Below are 23,452 nucleotides of genomic sequence, written 5' to 3'. Positions count from 1 at the left end.
TTGTGTTTTTTCCAGGAGACCAGAATATTCCTGCTGCCAGGCCTTCGGACTTGCTCTTCCCTCTGCCTGGAATGTACTTTCTCTGGGTTACCACGGAGCTCACTCTTTTACTTCTGTCAGGTCTCTTTGCAAATGTCATCTTATCAAGGACATTATTCTTAAACACTCTGTTTAAAATAATATTTCCTATGTCTCCTTCTCTGATTTTATTTTCTCTGCTACCATATATTAGCACCTGACATCTTATATATTTATTAACTGCTTATTGCCTGTTTTCCTATTGCTAGAATCTAAATCTTTTAAAAGTGCAATTTTCTTTTTTTCCCACTGTCTAGTCCTTAGTACTTAGATAAGGGGTCTGCCATAAAGATGGTGCCGAATAAATATTTGTTGGTGTTTAATAAACAAAGCGACAATATTAATCAATTGCTGTAATTTTTTTTTTGAGATGGAGAATCGCTCTGTTGCCCAGGCTGGAGTGCAATGGCATGATTGTGGCTCACTGCAACCTCCGCCTCCTGGGTTCAAGCAATTCTCCTGCCTCCAGCCTCCTGAGTAGCTGGGATTACAGGCACCTGCCATCATGCCAGGCTAATTTTTGTATTTTTAGTAGAGACAGCGTTTCACCATCTTGGCCAGGCTGGTCTTGAACTCCTGACCTCGTGATCTACCTGCCTTGGCCTCCCAAAGTGCTGGGATTACAGGTATGAGCCACCACACCTGGCCCAATTGCTATAATTTTTAAGTCTCACACATTTTTTTTTAGTGGTAATGAAGGAAGAGCCATATTAAAAAGTTGACAGTGGGCTAGGAGAGAGACAGAGGAATTAAATAAAATTCCAAAAAAAAAAAAAAAATCGTCAAGCATGAAGTAACAGAAGAGTTCTTATTCAAGACTTGGTGTCTCACTTCTCACAGGTTTGCTCTTCTCTAAATAACATGCTCAAACACTTGGGGGAACCCATCTTCCAGATCAAAATAATATGATTCTGCCAGTGTGTGGAATTTGGGAACTAGTGGGGAAGAATTCATTTTCTGAAGAGAAGATGATTAATACATTGAGACATGAAAGCAAATGTTGCTGTTTACATTGTATTGCTCTATACATTGTACTAACCAGTCTTGAGTGCTTACGGGGTACCTTTCTTGGAACTCTGGTTAATGGTGCGAGGAGCAAAGAAAATACAGACCCTGATCTGCTTCTGTCTTGCTGTAGGCTGATCCCTGTGAAGAGGTCATGGAGGAAGGCAGGCTCAAGGTGTGTGGGTGGGGAACGAGACAAGAAAATGGGAGCAGTCATAAAGCAGTGTCCTGAAATGTCTTGTCTTCCAAGGCCTCAGGGTTTCTGCCAAAATGTAGGTTTTCTAGGGAGGTAGGCAGCTCCAAACCTGGAAGGACATGTGGTTGAAATTATAGATAAAAGAGAAAATTATTAAGAAAGCTACTGGATGGAAGGCTGGAATAATTTTTGTGGGGAATAGTGAGCCCTTGTGTATACAAACATCCATGTTGGTTCTCATTTATCAGAGTAAGTACGTGCCTGGCCACATGGTTAGAATGCTCTAACAAACCATGCCAGATGTTACCAATAAAAGAGAGCCCTTCTTTTTACATACCATTATTGGCATAATATTTTGTGTTTCCAGCTCTTGTGGAGTCATTGTTGACAGACTGATGAACTAAGGACTCACTCTAGGTTTGACTGTGTTTCAGTCACAAAAGCCCAAGACTGAAAGTAGAGTTAATAAGAGCTAACTATGTGTCTTGATGGGAAAATATAATATTGGTATCTCAGGTAGGACATCCCAAGAAAAAATGGTTTCACATAAGAAAGTTCCCAGAGGCAGCTGTATAAAGCCCTATTGGTTGGCTTCCAGGTTCAGAATACATGAGATGTGGATCATATATCCCTACTTTAGATTGACTAAGGGAGGGAAAGCAGGGAAGATGCAGCAGGAAAGCTAATGACAACTATCAATGAGAAACATGGACTAGACCACCTCCAAGTACCCAGTCACTCGTAAATACTAATTGTCATTGTAATAATAATGATAAAATGTAATAACCACCATTTATCTGGTGACTACTTTCTGTGAGTCACATATTTGCATATTTTATATATATAATTATATATATTGTAGTTTTTGCAAGAGTCTATGAGGCAGGTATCGATTACCTTCCATTTTTCCTTACAGTATTCATGGCCAACTCTCTCAATTCTTCCCCCCTTTTCTGAAGGGGGAAAGTTCTTTTCAGACATTTTGAACCCACATCTTGTCTTTCCCATCTCCATAAGATGCTGGCTTCATCCTGACTGAGTTCTTTGACGTGAGAGCTATGAAAGCACTATTCATTAGGGACTTTAAACCTTTACAGTCTGCTGTCCTCTGCACATTAAAGTTCTCAGAGTAGAACAGATTTAAAACCAAAGCCAAAAATAAAAAATAATAACTCTGTAAGGCTGAGGTGGGCTGATCACTTGAGGCCAGGAGTTTGAGAGCAGCCTGGCCAACTAAAAATACAAAAATTAGCCAGGCATGATGACTCATACCTGTAATCCCAGCTACTCAAGAGGCTGAGGCAGGAGAATTGCTTGAATCCAGGAGGCGGACATTGCAGTGAGCTGAGATCATGCTACTGCACTCCAGCTTGGGTGACCGAGAGAGACTCTTGTTTCAACAAAACAAAACAAAAACCAGTAACAAATACAAGAACATCTTTCTTTTGTTAGCATCCCTATCTCTGATGATATAACTTCCTTCCAGAGGTGAGAGAGGAAAAGGAGTCAGAGGAATAATAGGTCCTTCTTTGAAAACATTGTTTTCTTTGTTTTATAAATGAGAACCTAAGTCTTAGTATAGTGAAATGGGGACCAAACTGAAAAGCAAGGAAAATGTGTTTTGATTCAGGTATATGTAACTCAAAAGTCCACAGATCATGTGCCGTGTACCTTCACATGGCTTCTATTCCATTCTTCAACTTATAGGTCTTGAAGGAAAAGACCTGCATGGATGACCATTCTGAGCCAGCCCTTTTGCTGTCAGTCTCTCTGTAGGTCCCAGATGCTTATGTTGTTGCTGCACGAATGTCAGGGGTGGGAAAGGCAGTGCTGCATGCTGAGGGAAGGAAGAAACTATATACAATACAAAGAGCTACGATTCTATCTGTAACAAGGGAAAAATGGAAAATCAACCTCTAAACTGGTCATGTGATTGAAGAAACTCTTTCTAGATAGAGTTAGATTAGGTTTCCCATGCAGAGGCCCCATAGTCCACTTTATGACACCCAGCACCATCCCCCAAAAAACATGTGGTCAGGTCCCAACCTGGGGAAGACAGCTGACCTTGTCCGAGGTAAGGGATTTGCATATGGAGCAGGGGCTGCGTCCTCCTCCTCTTCTTTACCCTTGAGATAACTGGGTGTCTGTTCCTATAGTAGTAGTCGTTTTACACCCGTATCCTCCCCTTCCTGCAGTTCTTTCATCCCTTCAACTACCTCTAAATCCATCTGCCCTGAAGTGGGAGTTAATAAAAGACGCCAGACTTCTGGGTAAAGATGCCTTATTCCACTCTTCATTTATTCTACTACTTTCAGTCAGTATGGCTGTGAGCAAAAGGTAACCTGTCCTTCACCATGTATAAAATAAGAGAATTGTAAGGCAATTTTGAGAGGATGTTGGAACCCACAGATAAAATATCCTTAAGCCTAAGGGCAATTGTGCATCTACTGTTTCATTTTCACTGGGAACAAACCTTGTTCTTAAGTCTGGCTTTTGCTTTCTTTTTTCCTTCTAAATTGTTTTAAATAACTGAAATTGCTATGACATGGATATAGGGTGATTTAGATATTTCCTGGTCAGCTATTGATACAGCTAATTGTTGGTGCAAAGCCACAATTTATCAATAATTAAACTTGACTCATATAGTTACAAGTTTGTAAAAGAAGATAAAAAGAAAGCCCAGGATGCAAAACACACAGAAGCTTGAGAATTGTCAGGAAACAGAGGAAGAGGAGAAACCTGAATTATCACAGAAAAAAAAAAAAAAAACTCACTGAAGAATGCGAATTAAAAACGTGTATCCAGTTCAGGACGTGACAACATGTGAGCTGCTTTTGTATTGCCAATCTTTCACAAAAGATTCCATGTTAACTTATATTTACAGTCCAGGATGTATTATGTTGATTTGGATAGTGGGTAAAAGAGAGTACTGAAAAAGTCAGGAGATTAAATTTCTCTACCGAATAAAATATTAAACCAGAGAGAAAAAAGGAGGGGAAAAATATAATTAGTAAAGAAGGGCTGGACAATTGGGAGGATACTGGGGGAATATTTGAGAGAAAATATTAGAGGATGGATAATGACCACAGAATAGGTTGCCCTAGACATCAAACAGCCTTTCTGGGTGCAAAGAGGAGAAAGACGAGTAAAGACAATTTTTAGAATGCTGCTTCAGAGCCATGCAGCGTAATTATCCTATTGGGGCTTTTAAAGAGTCTTAAGATCACCATTTTTTCAAAGTCCTTTTATTTATTGTTATTATTACTATTAATACTGTATGAAAATTGGCCACGAGGTAGCCAACTTTACTTAGGCTATCTACACTTAAATAAATCATTTCCTGTGTGGTAGATGGATCATGTGGTATTCAAAAGCACAATCTCACTGATTTCATTGCCATGTATCTACATTTTTAAGAAAAGTTAGATGTACATATGTATTATGTATGTTTAATCTGCTTGTTAACAAAGTATTCTTTTTAATTCTTCATAATAATGATTTTATTAAATTAGTTGCCTTACAAAACATAGTATCATAATTGTTAACATAACAATTCAGCACACTGTTGCTGCTAGTAGTATAGTTAGCTGAGCATATTTTATAAGGGAAAGGAAATACCAAAACCCAGATGAAGCCCTTCCATTACAGTCCAGCAGAACAAAAGAGGTTCTCTTTCTCAGACACTTAAATTAGGCAAATAAAAGAGGTAGAGTCTGTCTCCTCTATCTGAAGTGGTCCATCAGTAGAAATATTCTGATTAACATAAATTAGACAGTTAAGGCATTAAGCATTCCACAGCTTGTAATACCATAATGATTTACCTTCTTCAGCTTCAAAGTTGGAAATTAAAAAAAAAATCATTTAAATATCAAATTAATGGCTTTTCAGCAGCAGAAACTTCACCCCCCCAAAAAGCAGTCTTCTTCAAAATCTATGTTTTGAATCCTCAAACACAATTTTTAGGCAAAGTAACTTTAAAGACGGTGAAGACCACATGTCCTTTTAGCAAACTGCTTTTCTTGACAAGAAATAGTTCAAGGAGGTATCGCTCATGCTACATTACTGGATGGTGCTGGTAAATACAATACCATTTTGGTCATATTTTGTTTTCAGTTTAGTGGCACTGCCTTTGTGGAATAAGATATCAATGATTATAGCATTATTAGGGTTTAAAAAAAAAAAAGCCACTATGATTTAGTAGCAATTGAACTTCCAAACTTTAACCTCTTGGCACAAAACCCAATTTCCTCATCCTTACATTAGCTTCTAATTGTCAAGACACTAAATACCAAGCACAAAGATAACTGCACTTCTGATTGCAGCATTTGGCAGAAATGAAAGGAAAGGAAATTGTGCTACATGTTGAAGGAATTACGAGTGTCTTAGTGCACTAGGATTTCGATAACAAAATATCGTCGACTGGACAGCTTTAATAACAAACATTTATTTCTCACAGTTTTGGAGACTGGGAAGCCTAAGATTAAGTTGGTGACAGGTTCCATGTCTGGTAAGGGCCCCTTTTCCTGGCTTGTGAATGACCACCTTCTTTCTGTATCCCTACTTGGTGGGAAGAAAGAGGGCGCTCTAGTCTCTTTCTCTTCTTATAAGGACACTAATGCCATCATGGGGGTTCCAGCCTCATCTCACCTGGTGAAGGACAAAGCTCCCATCTCCTAATATCATCACACTGGGGTTAGGGTTTCAACATACGAGTTTTGGAGGAAAACAAACATTCAGTCCAAAGCACTAAGCAGCAAAAACACACCAGGGGAAGATTAAAATGTTACATGAACTCTGGTCTTTCACAGTGGCCTTTAATCCCCTTGCAGGAACCACATTTTTCTTTTTGCTTCTCTTGCTTCCTTTTGTCACTGCAGCATCAGTAATCTTTTACAAGTCATCAACTTCTAAAAAAAGGCACACATCTCCATCTAAGGATACCTTAAACTTGCATCATACACTGACTTTTCATATTGTGTAATTTTATCTTTTAGTAACTTTTCAAAATCCAGAAAGCCATCTCTTCAAAATGGGTTCAGAGCCGTGGCTCCATAAACTGTATTATCATCACCAAATGTCTCTTTGGCTGGTTTGAAGTCTGACTCTTCCTGGAATTTCTTAAGTCTAGTCCCAGTCGAATTTGCCAATTGTTCTTTGGTGTTAGCATTTTATGTTCTCCTAACATCTCTCTGTCTTTTCTGAAACTTTTACTTCTAGTTTTACTTCTCTTTCTTTCTTTTCACATCATCATTGTTGTCCCAGTAATCCTTGATATACTGGTCACTGCCTTCTCAGCTGACCCGCCAGCGGTCCTGCCGGCCGCCACCTTCCGCACAGCGGGGCTTCATGGAATTCTCGCGGCATCCCGGGAGCATGCGCACGTGAGCATGCGCACAGCTGACGCCGTGTCCCAGGAGGGGCGCATGGGCCGGAAGTGAGGTGTCAGCGCCGGAAGTGTCCCTGTCTTTGCGCTCGCTGGCGGGTGTGGGGCAGGCTGGGACCGAGGCTGACTATGCACAGAGGCCTTTGGGGCTCCGCAGATCGGGGAGGGGATGTAGAACTCGGAGTGATTTTTGAGGTTGATGAAAAATGCCGGATGTGTCACCTTCGACCGTGGTCTAAATGAACCACAGAAATCAAGCTAAAGGCAAAGTAGATAAAACCAAGATAAAGAACTCTTGTGGATTTCTGTTGCCACAGATTACCGTAACCCCCGGTGGGTTCAACGCTAACGTCTCCCTTCCCGCAAGATTCTCAGACCCTATTTAATCAGCTGCACACCAGTGTCGGTACTGCTGGGAAGGGACTTTGCAGATGTAATGAAAGTTCTAAATCAGTTGACTTTGAGGCACAGATTTGGTGGACCTGACCAAATGACGTGAGTCTTTTCTTTTTCTTTTCTTTTTTTTTTTTTTAAGACGGAGTTTCGCTCTTGTTACCCAGGCTGGAGTGCAATGGCGCGATCTCGGCTCACCGCAACCTCCGCCTCCTGGGCTCAGGCAATTCTCCTGCCTCAGCCTCCTAAGTAGCTGGGATTACAGGCACGTGCCACCATGCCCAGCTAATGTTTTGTATTTTTAGTAGAGACGGGGTTTCACCATGTTGACCAGGATGGTCTCGATCTCTCGACCTCGTGATCCACCCGCCTCGGCCTCCCAAAGTGCTGGGATTACAGGCTTGAGCCACCGCGCCCGGCAACCTGAGTCTTTTCAAAGCAGTGTTTTCTCTGGCTAGCCCCAGAAGGGGCAGTTAGAGAAATCTGTAGTATGAGAAGCCTTCCACGTGCCATTGCTAGCTTTGCTACGGCGGTGGCCATGGGTCAAGGACCTGAAAACAGCCTCTAGGAGCCTATCCGTTCCTGGCCAACAGCTGGCAAGGAAACAGAAAGCTCAGTCCTGCGACTGTGAGGAACTGAGCTCTGCAGACCACCTGAGTGAGCTCGAAAGAACATTTCCCCCCAGAGTTCCAGGTAAGAGCACAGCCCAGCTGACACCTTGGTTTGCACCTTTTGAGACCGTGAGCAGAGAACAATGTTAAGCTCACAGGACTTCTTACCTACAGACTTAAGAGATAATTGGTTGCGTTCTAAGCCACTAAGTTTGTGTTCATTTGTTACTCAGCAATAAAAAGTGAATACATTCGTCATCACTGATGCAAGTAACAAAAGAGGGGAAAATACAGGGACAGCTAGGGACAACAATGCATAGCAAAGATAGATAGAACCACGGGCTTTGCCTTACAGTTCACCTGTTCTCCACCTAAGAGATAAAAGTGGTGAACTAGAAAAAGCATTAAATGGGGAGCTTTGGGCATTCACCTAAGATTCCTAGCGTCTGTTTCTCCCGTATGTAAAATGCAGATAATGATATTTTAACAGGGCGGGGGCATCCTGAAGACACTCCCAATTCCTCTATCTGAAATTCTTTACCTCTCTTGCCCTGAAGAATGGGGAAAGGGGCCCCAGAGGTGCAGTGCTGTTCCAATAAATATCGTGGATCCAAAGAGTTTTGCAGAGAGTGATTTATTAGGCAGAGAGAGAGAGAAAGAGAAGAGACAGCTCCCACACTGCAGTAGGAGAGGATCCAGGGAAGGAGTCTTTATGAGGAGAGAGCAGCAGGATTTTAATCCTTGAGTTATTCCTCCCCATTCATGTTCTTGTCCAATGAAAGGAGTTCTTTCAAACTTCCTCTGGAGTGATTAATCTTTGACTCTGATACTGGATTGGCTAGTTGGTCCACAACTCTGAGTTATGGAGCCCCCTCCTCCCAGAGCTTTCCCCGGCTTTTTGGACAAAGCAGCCCACCTGGATTTTTCCACCTAGCCCATGCTAGGGAAACCTAGACAAATAACTTTACATTTGAAACTCCTCTGGTTCCCAGATGGAGGGATGGAGCCGGGAAACTCTCGCCTTTGAAACTACACCCCTTGTGGACCCAGGAAGAGAAGTTTTTCTTTAGCACAGTCCTTCAATATTCTCAGAAGAGTTGAGGAAATAATTGAGGTAGTTGATGTGAAAGCGTTTTACAAATACATAAAATTAATGCATAACTGGCATTTTTTTTTTTTTTTTTTTTTTTTTTTTTTTTTTTTTTGAGACAGTCTCACTCTGCCACCCAGGCTGGAGTGCAGTGGTGCAATCCTAACTCACTGCAACCTCGGGCGGGGGGAGCGGGGGCGGGGTGGGGGTGGGAAGGGGAGCATTATATTTAAGCAAACCTAGAAGAAGCAAATTCAGATTTGCAAACAGATATAAAAGGGGATGATTCTATTCTTTCACTGGAGAAGTTTTCTCTCATTCCCAGTACCATTTCCCAAAGTTTCTGTCTCTTCATTTGGACTTTTTCTGTGCTATGGAATAAAGTGATGGAAGGGAGTATTACTATGAAGACGTTGCTAAACAAAGACAATAGTTAAAGGATGCCATTTATATCTTTTTTTTCTATGTACTTATATTCTATCAATTGTTACAGCAAAGCTAAGAAACTTTTAAAGCTGTTATTGTTCATTTTTTCATTCATTTGTATATTGTGTTCATTCATTCATTAAATATGTATTTAGTTCTTGGTATGTCAGACATTTAGAAAAGCACCATTCTACTTGGAAGGCTCTGATTTGACGTTAAGAATCTCACTGTTAAGGGCTGTTTTAGAAGTTTTTGTTGTTGTTGTTGTTGTTGTTTTGTTTTGTTTTGTTTTTTTAATAATTTTTAGGTCGTTGTGCAAACAGCAGAGTTCAAAGCCCTCACACCAAAAACACATGTCTGTTTCTTCAGCGAAAAGAGCCATTTGACAAATGCCACCTTTGATCGTTTCCCTTATGTGTCCAAGAAACTCATCTGGGTTCAAATCTAGGAGTCTATAGTTCTAGATCTAGTTATCAATCAATACTGTATTGAAGAATTTCTTCCACAAAAGAATTCCTTCAGCAGAACTCTAGGTCTGCTAACTAAAGCTCAGTTATATTTAATAGAACTTAGTTTTTTTGTAAAGTGGGGGTGATGTGAGGGCAAATCCTGTTTTTTTTTTTTTTTTTTTGCTAATTTGCATTGTATACTCTGTATTGTGTCAGCACCAGGATCAATGTGACTGCATTTTGTTGACTAGAAGTATACTGAGACTGATGAGGATCTTGCCCAGCCACGCCTATCAGCACCTGTGCCTGTGGTCAGGTCAGGCTCAGGGGCACTCACAAAGCAAGTGAGTTGATTGAAAAGCAAGCAGAAAGGATAAGGTTGGACTATGCTTGCAATACACACTATTGAGGCAATCAATGGGGCATGGATTTGGCAGAGTTCTAAGGAACCTAAATCCTAAAGGTTAAGATAGGAAGGTGATCAAAAGTCAGAATAGTTGGGAACAGAAGAGAGACTTGGACAATAGAACATTTTAAGGTGCCAGTACAGGTACCAGCAGAGCCTCTCATTGAAGCAGGAAGCCATTCCAGAGCCTAAAGATTCTTAAAGATTCCTGGGCCTCTGGACAAGAATAAGAGTTTTGGTAATGGACACCAGGTCATAGGGAGGATAAGGGGAGATTCAGTTGAACTCAGATCAACAGGTTTATTGAGCACGTCCCTGGTTTCAGACTGCATTTAGGACTTTGTGTAAAGACATGACTGTTGTGTGGCCCATATTCTTAAAGAAGTTACAGTCTAGAAGGAGAACCAGAGACCCTACAAGTATTAAGTGAGACATTAATAAGTACTGGAACAAAAGTGACATGCATTTCTAAGTACTATAAGGTAAAGAAATACTGTATTTCTTGGGAAGGCATGACTTCTGGTTGACAGGTAAAGATCTTTGACAACACTTGCTCTGGCAAAACCCATATAAAAAGATAGGCCCAGGCTTTGAAGATGCAGTATTCACTGAATGCGGAAATGGGTGCAATTCCTTTCCACTAGCTGCTACCACTTCTCTGCCACATACACAAAATCTCTCTTAAGTTATCATATGGGCTTACAAAATCTGTCAGTCAACTTTCTGAGTGCCTAGTCTGCTCTAGGCACATGATGGGGAAAAGGACAGTGGAGAGAGGGCAAAGAATAAATGCTGTAGTGTCTGACTTCCAGGAGTTTACAAGCCAGAAAAGTCAGACATCTGAAAGATGGTGACACAGGTTGAGGGGTCTGCTAAGCTCTTAAGACACTATTTGTGCTGCCACTGACCGTGCAGGCCTGTAAAATGTACTATTACCACCTTTATGGGTTTCCAACTAAATGTATTCCTTAGAAATTGGAAAAAGTACAAGGAATGGACTGATAACAGTCTGCTCTCCTATGGAAGATCTTAAGGTTCTTGAAGCTAAGAGGGAATTAAAAATGTAAATTAGAACACAAAGTCATTCATCCCAAGCTGTGAGCTATGCAACACTAGGCAGAAATGTTGGAAAAGTATCCTCTATTGGAAAAGAAGGCCCCAGACAATGCATCTCCAAAGCTAGGCTGAAAGAAGGAGCAAGCCAGATGGTTTTGTGTTTAAAGAACCCACAAGGAAGTCTAGGTTTCCAGACAGCTAATAGGGGTGAGGAGCAGGGTTTGGGATGGGGGGTGGGGCAAGCAGAAAATAATTTTAATTCTGACCCCCATTAGAGGTGTTCTAAACAGTGATTGGAGGCTGTGACCAGAACCTTCTTGATAAGATAGGGGGTATCAGTGGGACTTGGGGCTCTGAATATGTATGGCCCAGATTTCTTTGTGTGGCTGATATCTGACTGGATATTTATTCTTCTAGATTACACATTCTGACTCTGAGGAACAAAGAGCTGGCGAGAGCTGCTCTCTGGTGCTTAATAATTTGAAGGAATTTACATTTCAATGCAGCCCTGTGTTAAATTTCTCACACAATCTCTCCCCCAACTCCCTGCTTGCCTACCCCTCCCCCTAATTTCTTCCAATGGAAGAACAGACCACTCTCCCAGGCTGGGAAAGGCAGTGGGCTAAAAGGAAAAAAGAGAAAATCATAGCGACATCATCAGAGGGAGGAGATTTATTGATACTCCACTTAGAATTTATTCCCTCAGCATCCTATTTATTTTATTTATGTTTATAAATCATATATTACCAAGTACAATGAAATCTCCAGAAAACCCAGAAGGTTACTTGGTGTTCTCTGTGATTTGAAAGATGAAACAGAGGGAGAAAATGAATAAGCAGTGAAGGTATGGGAGGGGTTGGGGACAGGAGTAGGTGGCTTAGAAGAAAACGTTTCCTAAGGAATTGCACATGTCGCTTTGGCTTGCTCTGTGTGAGCAAGTGTGATCCAAATAATTTCCTCCGTCTTTCCCTCACTACCCCTCCCCCCTCCTCAGGAGAGGGGATTCACTGTCAGGTAATTAACCATCAGCATTACAGAAAGCACTCACTAGGCAGAAGTGTGAAAACACATTTACACCTCATGTAAATGGGATAGGAGATTCTGCTGTTTGAGTGACACCTGAGGAGCCACAAAGTGACAAAGATAAAGTCATCCATGGTTAGGATTACAAGATCTTAATTGTTCACATTCTGTTTCTAAAATGGGCCATCCTCTCTCCCCTTAACGCTGATGTCACAGAGCATATAGTGACCAGTAGACTATAAGGAGCTTGGGACATAGCTTAGGAGACATGGCAGCCCAGCTAGGATCTTACACTAGTAAGTCAAGGGGTTTATTTTGCTATTGCAAGTGCAGTCAGTCAATACACTTACAAGACATGCTCCATTTGTACCCTAAAGCATTATTTCTGCCCTCTTGATACTGATCTACAAGTACACAATTATAATACAGGGGTGATCGTAGCTACAGAAAAGTCATGCCCAGGAGGTTGTGGAAACATGGAAGTGGCAGTTATGGAAGGTTTCTTGGAGGAGGTGACATGAGATGAGATGAGGTTCAGAGAATGAAGAGGGGCTTGTTAGGTGACTTCAGTGTTAAAATAGAAACACTAGAGGGATAGTTTGGGTTCGCATGGTACATTGGTTGGTATGAAAGAGTGGGTAGATAAGGCCAGTTGAGTCTGTAAGACAGGCTTATGGATGTGCCACAAAATAACTTGGATTTTATTCAGTAAATGATAAATAAGAATTTATGGAAATAAAGGCAGTCCATGAATGGGGGTGACTAGAAGGAAAATAGGAAAAAGAAAAATGGATTTTTATACTCACCATGATAAAAATATGGAAACCTTGGCACAATATTTTTAAAACTAACCACAGGACAAGTAGGTCTAGACTTCTCAACTGGAGGAGGAGGAGGGAATTAAGAGCTATAATTTTCACACTCATAAAGATATTCTGGCCAATTATAGTTAGTTCCAATCAGAACCTTCTCAATAAAGGGGAAAGGACATCTGTGAAACTGGAGGCAGAGTCTTATTACTCTCTATGGTGGTATTTAATATCAAATGCTATTAGAAAAGCAAACCTTCAATGCCTAGATATAGTAAGGACTCGCCTGCGAGCACACCTTTCATTATGTAAACCAACCAATCCAGAGCCCATATCCCCATCACATCCTTTATCTATTGGGCGCTAACATTTTGGGCCTCTATTCCCCTGCCCTGATCACCACAGGGCCAGATACCAGATAACTAAGTATAGTTCCTACATGCAAATTATTCAGGCTAGTCAATCCTAACCTGTTTACCCTGCCTCACTCAGTTCTTCCCTTTTTGGAAACCACAATAAAAGTGTTTGCTCTCATTTATTTCCTTGTGCTCCCTGTACCTGGTGGCATGACATTCTTTCTCCTCTTAAGGGTAGCAACAAATTACTTTTCAGCTATGTTTATCACCCAATCTGCGGGCCTCTTCTCTGCCTCTAAATTAAACTCATCTAAATTCTCACTGTAGAACAGGAAATTTCTACTTCATAAACTCTAAGGGGGCATTATTAGGTCTGTCCCATCTCCTGTAAATTATGACTATGATTGCAACAAGCCTTGGGCATCCCATAAAAACATGAGGTTCTCTTAAGTATAGGAGGGACATATTTAGGGTCAATGAAAAAGGATGTGGGCCCTTTAATAAATGTTATTTGATGTTACAGAATTTAAATGTAATTTAGACATAATTTAGATGTAACTGTGATTCGTCTCTTCTTTGGGCTAATTTATTCTCTTCTTACTGTTTTAAAATGTATGTATGTATTATTATTCAGATATAATAAGGCCAACAGACCAGGTGATGAATATCATTGAAAAGATCATTTGTTATTGCTCTTAAGAGGAGGCAGAATATCATGCCACCAGGTAGAGGGAGCACAAGGAAATAAATGTGAGCAAAAACTTTTATTGTGGTTTCCTTGGGAAGAAATGAGTGAGGCAGGGTAAACAGCTTTAGGATTGACTAGTTTGAATAATTTGCATGTAGGAGCTATACTTTGTTATCTGGTATCTGGTCCTGTGGTGATCAGGGCAGGGGAATAGAGGCCCAAATTGTTAGCACCCAATAGATAGAGGATGTGATTGGGGATATGGGCTCTGGATTGGTTGGTTTGCATAATGAAAAGTATGCTTGCAGATGAGTCCTTACTATATCTAGGAATTGGTTATCTCTGAGAGCAGCTATTACTCCAGGGTCAGCCATGACCCAGACAGATATCAAAGCAGTAGAAATGCATGATTAATACCCTTAAAGACTTTCCTTTTTCTTAGATTCTTCTCTGAGCTTTCTCTTTGTTCTTTGAAGATTGGCAAGAATCCCTGTGTAAGCATATGATAAGTGATGTCTATAATAGAAATAATATGACTCCCTAGTTTCTATGAACTTTTTCTGGAACCTTGTAGGAGACACCAGATTTGATTGATTTATAAATGGAATAATGGTGTGGTATTCTTTTATGCTACTTTCCGGATCAACCCAAGAAGAGTTGTTACAGCCCACATTTTCTGTCACCAATGCATCAGGTTTATAATTCTGTTAAAGCACCGCTACCAGTTAGGATGTTTTAGGTGGTAACTAAGAGCAAATTCATCTTAAAAGGGCTTAAAGAAAGCAATTATATGATTTTACTTAACAAGATATATTAAAGTAGGGAATTCAGGGCTGCAATCATATTTTGAAAGACCTGGTTCTTTCTATCTTCCTTCTGTGCCATGTTGGTGTATTAGAATTGCCTTCAGCCTAGCTCACTTCAGAGATGCAAAGTAACTGCAGCGTTTTCAGGAATACGTCTAGACCAAAAAACAAAACGGAAGTCCAGAGTAAGAAAATAAATAATTTCTAATTTAAAATTCTTTCTATGGACTCCTTTTCAAAGAACAAAAGTTAGGTTTCTTAATTTTCTCTATTTTTTTAATCTTCTTTTGTTTGATTGATTTGAACTCTTAACGTTATTTTCTATGTGGTACATAAATATTTTCTTTTTTTAAAGTTTTTTTTTTAAATGAAGCTTAGATAATTGGTTTTAAACCTTTCTTCTTTTCTAAGTATTTAAAGCTGCCAATTTCCTTATAAGCACTATTTTAAGTGTATCCTATACATGTTGATATGTTTTGTTTTCAATGTCATTCATTTGAAAATACTTTCCAATTTTGTTTCAGAATTTCTTTTTTGGTTCATGAGTTATTTTGAAATATATTGTTTAATTTCCCAATAGCAAAAATTTAGAAAACACATGTTATTAACATTTAGTTTAGTTCAGTTTTTGCCAGAGAGCATATTTGGTTGATTTCTAGCCTTTGAATTTATTGAGACTCATTATGTACTATTTCTATTTTGAATGTTCCATGTATACTTGGGAGAAATTGTACATTCATAAGTTATTGTATGTAATAGTCTGCAAATGACAATTTGACTAAGTTATTTAATAAGATGCTGTTCAAATCTCAATAACCTTTCTTAGTTTTTTATAAACTACATTTAAACAAATCAATTATTGAGAGAGTAGTGGTAAAGAGTCTAACTGTATTTGTGGATTTGGTTTCTCCCTTTTAATTCTGTTAGTTTTTGCATCACATATTTTGAAGATCTGTTATTAGGTACACAGATATTAAGGACCAATTGTTCTTCTTGATGAATTGTCCTTATTATTATGAACTATTTTTCTTTATTGCCAGTAATACTCCTTGTATTAATGTATATTTTTGTGTTATAGTCACTTCAGCATTCTTATGATTATGTGGTATATCTTTTTCTATTCTTTCATTTTAACCTACCTGTATTTTTATATTCAAAGTGAGTCTCTTGTAAACAGCATATAGTTAGGTCTTGCTTTGTTTCTTAAAATTCAGTCAACGTCTGCCTCTAATTTATTACATCCAGTGTAATTATTGATATGGTTGACTTTAAGTCTGTCAGATTGTTCTTTGTGTTCTATTTGTTGCATCTGTCATTTAGTTTTATGCCTTTTCTTTTAACGAATTAATTTTGTAAACATACAATTGTATTTCTCTAATTGGCTTTTTAGCCATACTTCTTTAGTTATTTTTATTTGTGGTTCTAGGGATAGTAATGTACATTTATAATTTATTTCAGGTAACCTTGAATTAACATTAAACATCTTTATATATAATAACCTTAGCAAGTATATTTACATTTAAACAATTTAATCCTTTGTGCCGCTGTTGTCATACATTTTCTACCTCTACATGTTATAAACCCAATCAAAATATAAAATAACAACACATTGTTATTATATTTTCTTTAAACGGTCAATTGAATTTTAAAAGATTAAGCTGTAAAAATAGCCTTTATGCCTACCCACATATTTACTATATCAGACATTTGTTTCTTCATGTAAATTCTAGTTCCATCTTGTATCATTTCTATTCAACCTAAAGAAATTTCTTAAATGTTTTTGTTGTGTAAGTCTACTTATGATCAATTCTCTCAACTTTATCTGAAAATATCTTTATTTTATATTTATTTTTGAAAGGCATTTAAACTTGTTATAAAATTATAGGTGGTCACTTTTGTTTTCATTGTTGTCATGCTTTAATGTCATTCCATTATATTTTAGCTTGTACTGTTTTTGACAAAAAGTCAGCAATAATTCTTATAATTGGTACCTTGCACACCCAGTGTCTTTTTCTTTTTGGTCACTTTTAGGAGTTTGCCTTTTCTTTTAAAATCGATCAGTTTTATTATAATATACCTAGGTGCTGTTTTCTTTGTGTTTTTTTGCTTGAGGTTTGTTGAACTTCTTACTCCAAGTGTGTGTGCATTTTTAAGTCAAATTTGCAAAGTATGTTATTCATTATTTCTTTACATTTCTTTCGTGGTCCAATCTTTCTTCTCTTGTAACTTCAATTATATATACATTAGACCACTTAATAGTGTCCCACTAGTTACTTACTATCTGTTTCTTTTCATATTATTCTTTTGTGTATTCTTACTATTGCCCTGTCTTCTAGCTTATTGATTGTTACTTCTTCAGTGTCTAATCTTCTATGGAGCTCATCTAGTACATTTTATGTCAGCCATTTTTCAATTTTAGAATTTTAATATTTAACAATTTTCACGTTTTTGTTGTGATTCCACATCTGTTAATTTATTATATTCATTTTTTCATTTTTTCATTTTTCCCAAAGACAAATTAGAGATGGAAGTTTATTTGATGCATTGTTTTCTTTTAGAATGGTTATAAATTTACTGAGAAGTTGCCAAAATAGTTCATATACCTGTCACCTAGTTGTGCCTATTGCTAACATATTACTGTGATGCATTTGTCACTAGTAAGAAACCAACAGTGTTTATTGGTATTAAGTAAAATCCACACTTTATTTGAATTCCAGTACAGTTCTCCCTGTCTTAAAAAAAAAAAGTCCATCCAGGATCCCATCTGAAACACTACATAATATTTAGTCTTCCTGTCTCCATTTCTTCTGAGGTCTATGACAATTTATCTTGTTTGTGATAACCCTGAATAGTTGGAGGATGTCAGGTATTTTGTAGAATGTTTCTAAATTTGGTTTTGTTTAATGTTTTCCCATGGTTATACAGGGTGTGCAGTTTCACAGGTGGAGTGCCCATCTTATCACATCATATCAGGGGTATAGGCTATAAATATGACTTACTACTGTTGGCCTTTACTTAGTTGCAGTAGAGTGGGCCAGGATTCTATACTCTGGTTGCCCTTTCCAAGCTCTAATCTATAGAAATACTCACTAAACACAAACAGCACTCAAGGAGTGGGACATCTTTCTATTTAAATTTTTTTCTATGTATTTTTAAGAGTTGTTTTGAATATATTACCTGTTAATTCTGCTTGATCTCTTACCCTATTTCCATTGACTGTTTTCTTTCTGTTTATAAGTGGTTTTTTTTCCCTGCTTCTTTGCATGTCTAGTACATTTTATTGTTTGTTGGCATAAATATGAATACATTATTTCGTTATCTGCCTTTAAAGAATATTAAGCGTTGTTCTTGAAGGCAGTTAATTTACTGACAGATCAGCTTGATCCTCTGAAGCCTTGGGTTAAGGGTTTGTTGGGATAAGTCTAGAGTAGGTCTACTCCAAAAGCACTGTCTTTTTGAATTTTAAATGGAGTATTTTGTGTGTTCCTTGAGGTTTCTCCACTCTTATTGGTCAGAACACCAATGCTTCCCAGAACTGTGCAACATCCAGAACCTTCACTCTATTCACATCCTTCCTGTACTCAATCTCTGCTATGTTTCACGGAGTCTTAGCCTAGACGGGTGAAATGTATTTGGCCAATCACTTAAAGAAACATATTCAGATTTTTTTTGTGATCATTCTTTGGCAACTCTCTTTTATGCTGTTCCTTACTCACAAATTATAGTTCCCTCAGTAACTTAGAATTTACATCTCTGTTCCCTTTGCTCATAAAACTGTTGCTCTCTTTGGGCTCCATTTTGCTGTTACCATGGTTTGAAAATGACCTCCCTTATATAAAACTAGAGTGTATGTGGCACTCTTATTTTCCGTTCTCTCAAAGATCACAAACCTTCACCATCAGCACTTTAGAAATCTTAGTATCTTTGTTTCATTGGCACTCAATATAATGCTTGCATATATTAATCAGTGAGTAAATTTTAAATGATATGAATAAAATTGTCTGATGAAACTTAAAAGTCATGACCGTCCTCTATTTTAGTTTTCGTTCCCCAAAATGATGCAGAGTAGTCTCTCATCACAAGAAATAAGTATGTAAAGTAATACATATGTTAAATAGCTTGATTTGACCATTTTGCAATGTACAATATCACACATCTTATATATCAAATCATCATGTATCAATATTTATCAAAATATCATGTTGTACATTGTAAATATATACATATTTTACTTGTGAGTTAAAAAAAAGTTTTAAAAAATAAGCCCGTTTTTACTTACTCATGGGAAGAATTTAGGTGATAAGGTTGAAATTGTGAGGCCACCAGTAGTTTATATCTAGTATTATATCTTTATCCTATATTCAGGAAAGTCCACAAAAAGTTTTTCATTTCAAATAACATTTTAACTTAAATATTAATTTACGTATTTGGAGATTTCCTTAGTTAAGAAAAAGGCAATGCTTGATAATCTTTTTCCTAATCATGCTTAACAACATTAACCTATAGTTAAGAAGTAAAACAAATTCTTTTATTTGGAATTTTAAGGATGGGTAAAATTGGCCCTGTGATTGTGACACAATTGCCATAAACCAAAGGATGAAACTGAAGATTTCTGTTTTTCTGTTATATATAAGTGTTTTTAATCTTCTTTAGGAAGTTATCCTACCCAGAGAAAATATTTACATACATATTTATATAGAAATATATTAATAACACATATCTGACTTTCTTTAGTTTTTTAACTTTGCTTTTGTGTGATTTAAATATCCTTACCAATAAGAAAGCAGTTATTTGATTTCAAACACTATTATGGTTATCTTCCCATGTAAATTTTTGGGTTATCTCCTCAGCTTGCTAAGGTTTTGTAAGCCAGAGAGGCTTCTGGCCTCAAGGAGTATGAGATTCTTGTTTGTATGGTTGACGGGTTATGTTGAACCCTGTGTATAATGACTCTAAAAACTCAAAGAAGTAGGTGGTTATATAGTTTGCTATATGACTCTAATGAATGACTCTAAAAACTCAAAGAAGTAGGTGGTCATATAGTTTGCAGTTAATTGATTCATGTCAGAAATTACCTGTTTTTCAAGTTATTTTGCAGATTCACTTATGTATTCATGTATGTAAACAAACATTTCTAAATTCTCGTTATCCATGGTATGTGCTAGCCCAGGGGTTCTCAGAGTGTGATTCCTGGACCCATAGCATTAGTATAATTTGGGAACTTGAAGGAAAATTTTGGACCTCATGGCAGATCTACTGAAACGTTAACTCTGGGGGTAGAGCCAGCAATTTGTTTTAACGAGCTTTTCATGTGACTCTGATCTAACTCCAAAGAGCCCAGAATTAACACAAAGTGAGAAATCTCAGGTTCTTGAAGATTTAGTATCCCCCTTGCCCAAGGTCTCACTACTAGCTAGTAGTAGAGGTAACATAGTATTCTGAAGGCCAGTCCAGGGGTCTTTATACAATATCCTACTTGTTTGCCACCTCTTGCCCTCCTTTCTACCCCTCCTTCCTAATGTACTTAGGTGGTATTGTATATACTTAGGCTGATGTAAAATTGATCTTCAAAGGACTGTCTTTGGTCATCTTGCAGAGAAGCGAAAGCAGACAGAACTGTAGTTACTAGGCTTATGGGGAATCTTTTCCCCTTCTCCAGGCTGGTTAGTAAGCCAGCTAGTCAGTCAGTGAGGATTTATCCCCACTGTGTGCAGGGCACAAAAAGCATATTGCCCTTCGGGTGGTCTAGTACTGGGTGCATGAGAAGAAGAGAAAACAGTTCTTGCCTTTAAAAAATTCATACACACACAAATACACACATTTTGAAAATATAGAAGAACAGTTCTGATGATGGCAACAGCAGAGGCAAGATAATATGGACAAATAAATTATTTCTGGGGGAATCTCAAATCTTAATGCCAGAGCTAGGAGGACAGGGGTTCATCACCCCCACTAATTCACAGGACAATTTCTGCCTCATTTCATTAGACAGAGGAGATTGTTACCAGAAAGCCAGAAAGGAAATGCCATCTGGGACTGTGTGTGCTTCCAGACAGATGGCTGACTCTTCCAGTTCTGTTTTATTTCTGGCTTCGGATCACACACCCCACAGCTACACTGTAAAAATGGGATGTGACGGGCCATGGGATGTTGTCAGGGTACTTTTCTTTCCCCTCTTTTTTGGGAGGCTGGAGGAACTTGTGGTAAAAACTTAATGATAAACTTCTTGTTTTTATTGTTGTTATTCAAATTAAGCCCTTGGCTGGCAAAGTAAAAGACTGATAGACCCCCAGAATTGGCAATAACATACAGGGACTTGGCAGAAAGCCAAGTTAACTTTGAGACTGCTGCTTTGTGGAAACCTTGTGTGTGTGTGTGTGTGTGTGTGTGTGTGTGTGTGTGTGTATGTGTGTGTGTACTTTGGGACAGTTGAGAACTGTGACACAAAAATACAAAGTAGTCCCATCATACTAGGTCGCTTCACTCTCCTCCGCTTTTTTCCTACCTTCTTCCCACCTCTGGGCTCCTCCTGCCCCATCACTAACTCCCTGCAGGCCAGACCGGGGTAGATGCTGCCATTAGCAGAGTGATCACAGTCTAGCTACATTTGACCTACTCCGGGCCTTGGGTTTTAAAGTCTAGGATTTGAGGGTTTGGCTGGGAGGTTCATATAAATGCGGAGGCTCCAGTGCCAACACTTGTGAGGGTCAGAGCGATTACTCAATCTAGTTCCATAGCATTAAGCATCAGCTTGTTCAGTAAGCATTTATTGAGTGACTAATGATTGAATACTAAATTTTAGGGATGTAAAAAAGTAAAAAGTGATCCTTAAAGCCAATAAATGTACCAGAAAGAGCCTTGACATCAAATTTTAACTTACTGGCTTTGCGACTTGGGACAAATAAGTAAATGCATTTGGTCTTCATTTCTTCATCTGTAAAAGCACTCAATACTGCTGGTGCCCTTCTTCCACCGCTTTTCCAAGCTTCATCTCCCATCTGCACCTCTTCCATGATGCTCAAACTTTGGGGTACATACCAATAGCTTGGGAAGTGCAGTAAAATGCAAATTATTTGGCTCAGAAAACTTAATGCGATCTGTCTGGAGTGGGATTCAGAAACTTGCAGTTTTAGCATGTCCTGGTGCATACCTAAAATAGGTCATTAGTGAGCCACACTTAGATAAACTTGATTGAATACTTTTCTAGCCCTCACCCAACTTTAGCCAATATTTTTAATTCTTTCTCTGAGTTCCCTTAGCATTTTATTTACATTTCTACATGCCACTTGTATGGAGTTATTCCATTATAATAAGGAACAGAAGAGTTAAGCCTTTAGAACCATTCATTTAGCTAATTAACTCATTTATTCAACAACTACTTATTAATACCTACTATGTTCAGTCAATGAACAAAACAGAATCATTGTGGCATTTCCATTTCAGAGAGTTGAGACAGGAGCTAAAAAACCACTAAAATGATAAGTAGATAATATAGTATGTCAGAAAATGATAAGAGGCATGGAAATAATGATCTGAGAAGCAAAAAACAAAACGTGAAGCAGGGGAAGAGAATCATGAATGCTGGAGTGAGGGGCAGGTTGCAGTATTAAATGGGGTTTAAACATTAATTATATATATTAAGGGTTTTATTTGGCCTTGAACTAGTCTCTTAACTCCCTAAAGCATCCATTCCCCATCTGTAAACTGAGAGTAAGAGATCCCAACCTAAATAATTGTGAGGTTAGGGCACGTGGCTTTATAATACAATTAGGAAACACATCTTTCTTATCTGTATCCTTCCCCTGCTGGTGAGAACACTCATCTTTGTATTCTAAGCTCTTAACAGTACTTGGCATGTGGCAGACACTCAGTAAATGTCAACGGTTGAGGAAGCCAATTACCAAATACTGAGGGAGGAGTATATACAAAGGGTTATGGTCTGAAACACACAGCATGACTCTTCACAAATGGGGTTCACTCTCTGAACGAAGGTTAAATTGGTATAGTCATTACTGCATCCTGATTTTGAATTATGGTCAGAGTCAGACCATCTCTATAGATCAAAATGGGAAATTCACATGATGCCATTAGGTTACTAGTGAGGTTTCCAGGAATGACAGTGGCCCTTCCGCTTTCCCTCATTCCCCGTAGAATGATTCCCAAATATTAAGGCCTGAACAATAAATGGTCAGCTGCCCCACTAGCTATTCTGGACCAGACTAGTACCTGGTACACAGAATAGGGCTGAAAAATCCACATTCTCTTCTGAAGTATTTTATCTTCTGAATTCTAAATATTCCATTTGGTGAATTTGGTGGGTAAAATACACAGCTTTGAATGGAGAGACTCGAGCAGTAGAAACCATATATCCTGAGTCCCTGCCGCCCTGTCGTTCTGCCCAGCTCTTCCCCTCCCCCACCACTGAGCTGCTGCTGTTTCAGCCCTTCCCTTGTTAACATGAGACCTGACGTCCCTTCTCAAAAAAAGGACCTGAAGATGCAAAAGTGGCTGGCAGGGGCTTTGATACTTCCAGGATGTCTAAGAAATAATAATGATAACTAACAATTATTGAACTCTTCTGAACTAGGCCCTGTTTCAAGAACTTTATGTATATGACACCACAGTCCTGTGAGGTGGGTACAGTTTTTGTACTCACTTTACTGATGGGGAAATTGAG

General features: G+C 38.5%; 1 long non-coding RNA gene across 2 annotated transcripts in view; it reads left to right on the top strand.

Moving 5' to 3' along the window:
- LOC141582264 (uncharacterized) overlaps positions 1-23,452 on the top strand; it is a 432,453-nt gene that overhangs the window by 60,890 nt on the left and 348,111 nt on the right. The gene's annotated exons all lie outside the window — the stretch shown is intronic.

This window comes from Saimiri boliviensis, chromosome 19, assembly GCF_048565385.1.
Source record: "Saimiri boliviensis isolate mSaiBol1 chromosome 19, mSaiBol1.pri, whole genome shotgun sequence".
Classification (NCBI taxonomy): domain Eukaryota; kingdom Metazoa; phylum Chordata; class Mammalia; order Primates; family Cebidae; genus Saimiri; species Saimiri boliviensis.
Note: the sequence above shows the minus strand (reverse complement) of the source record. Positions and strands in the feature narration are given on the sequence as shown.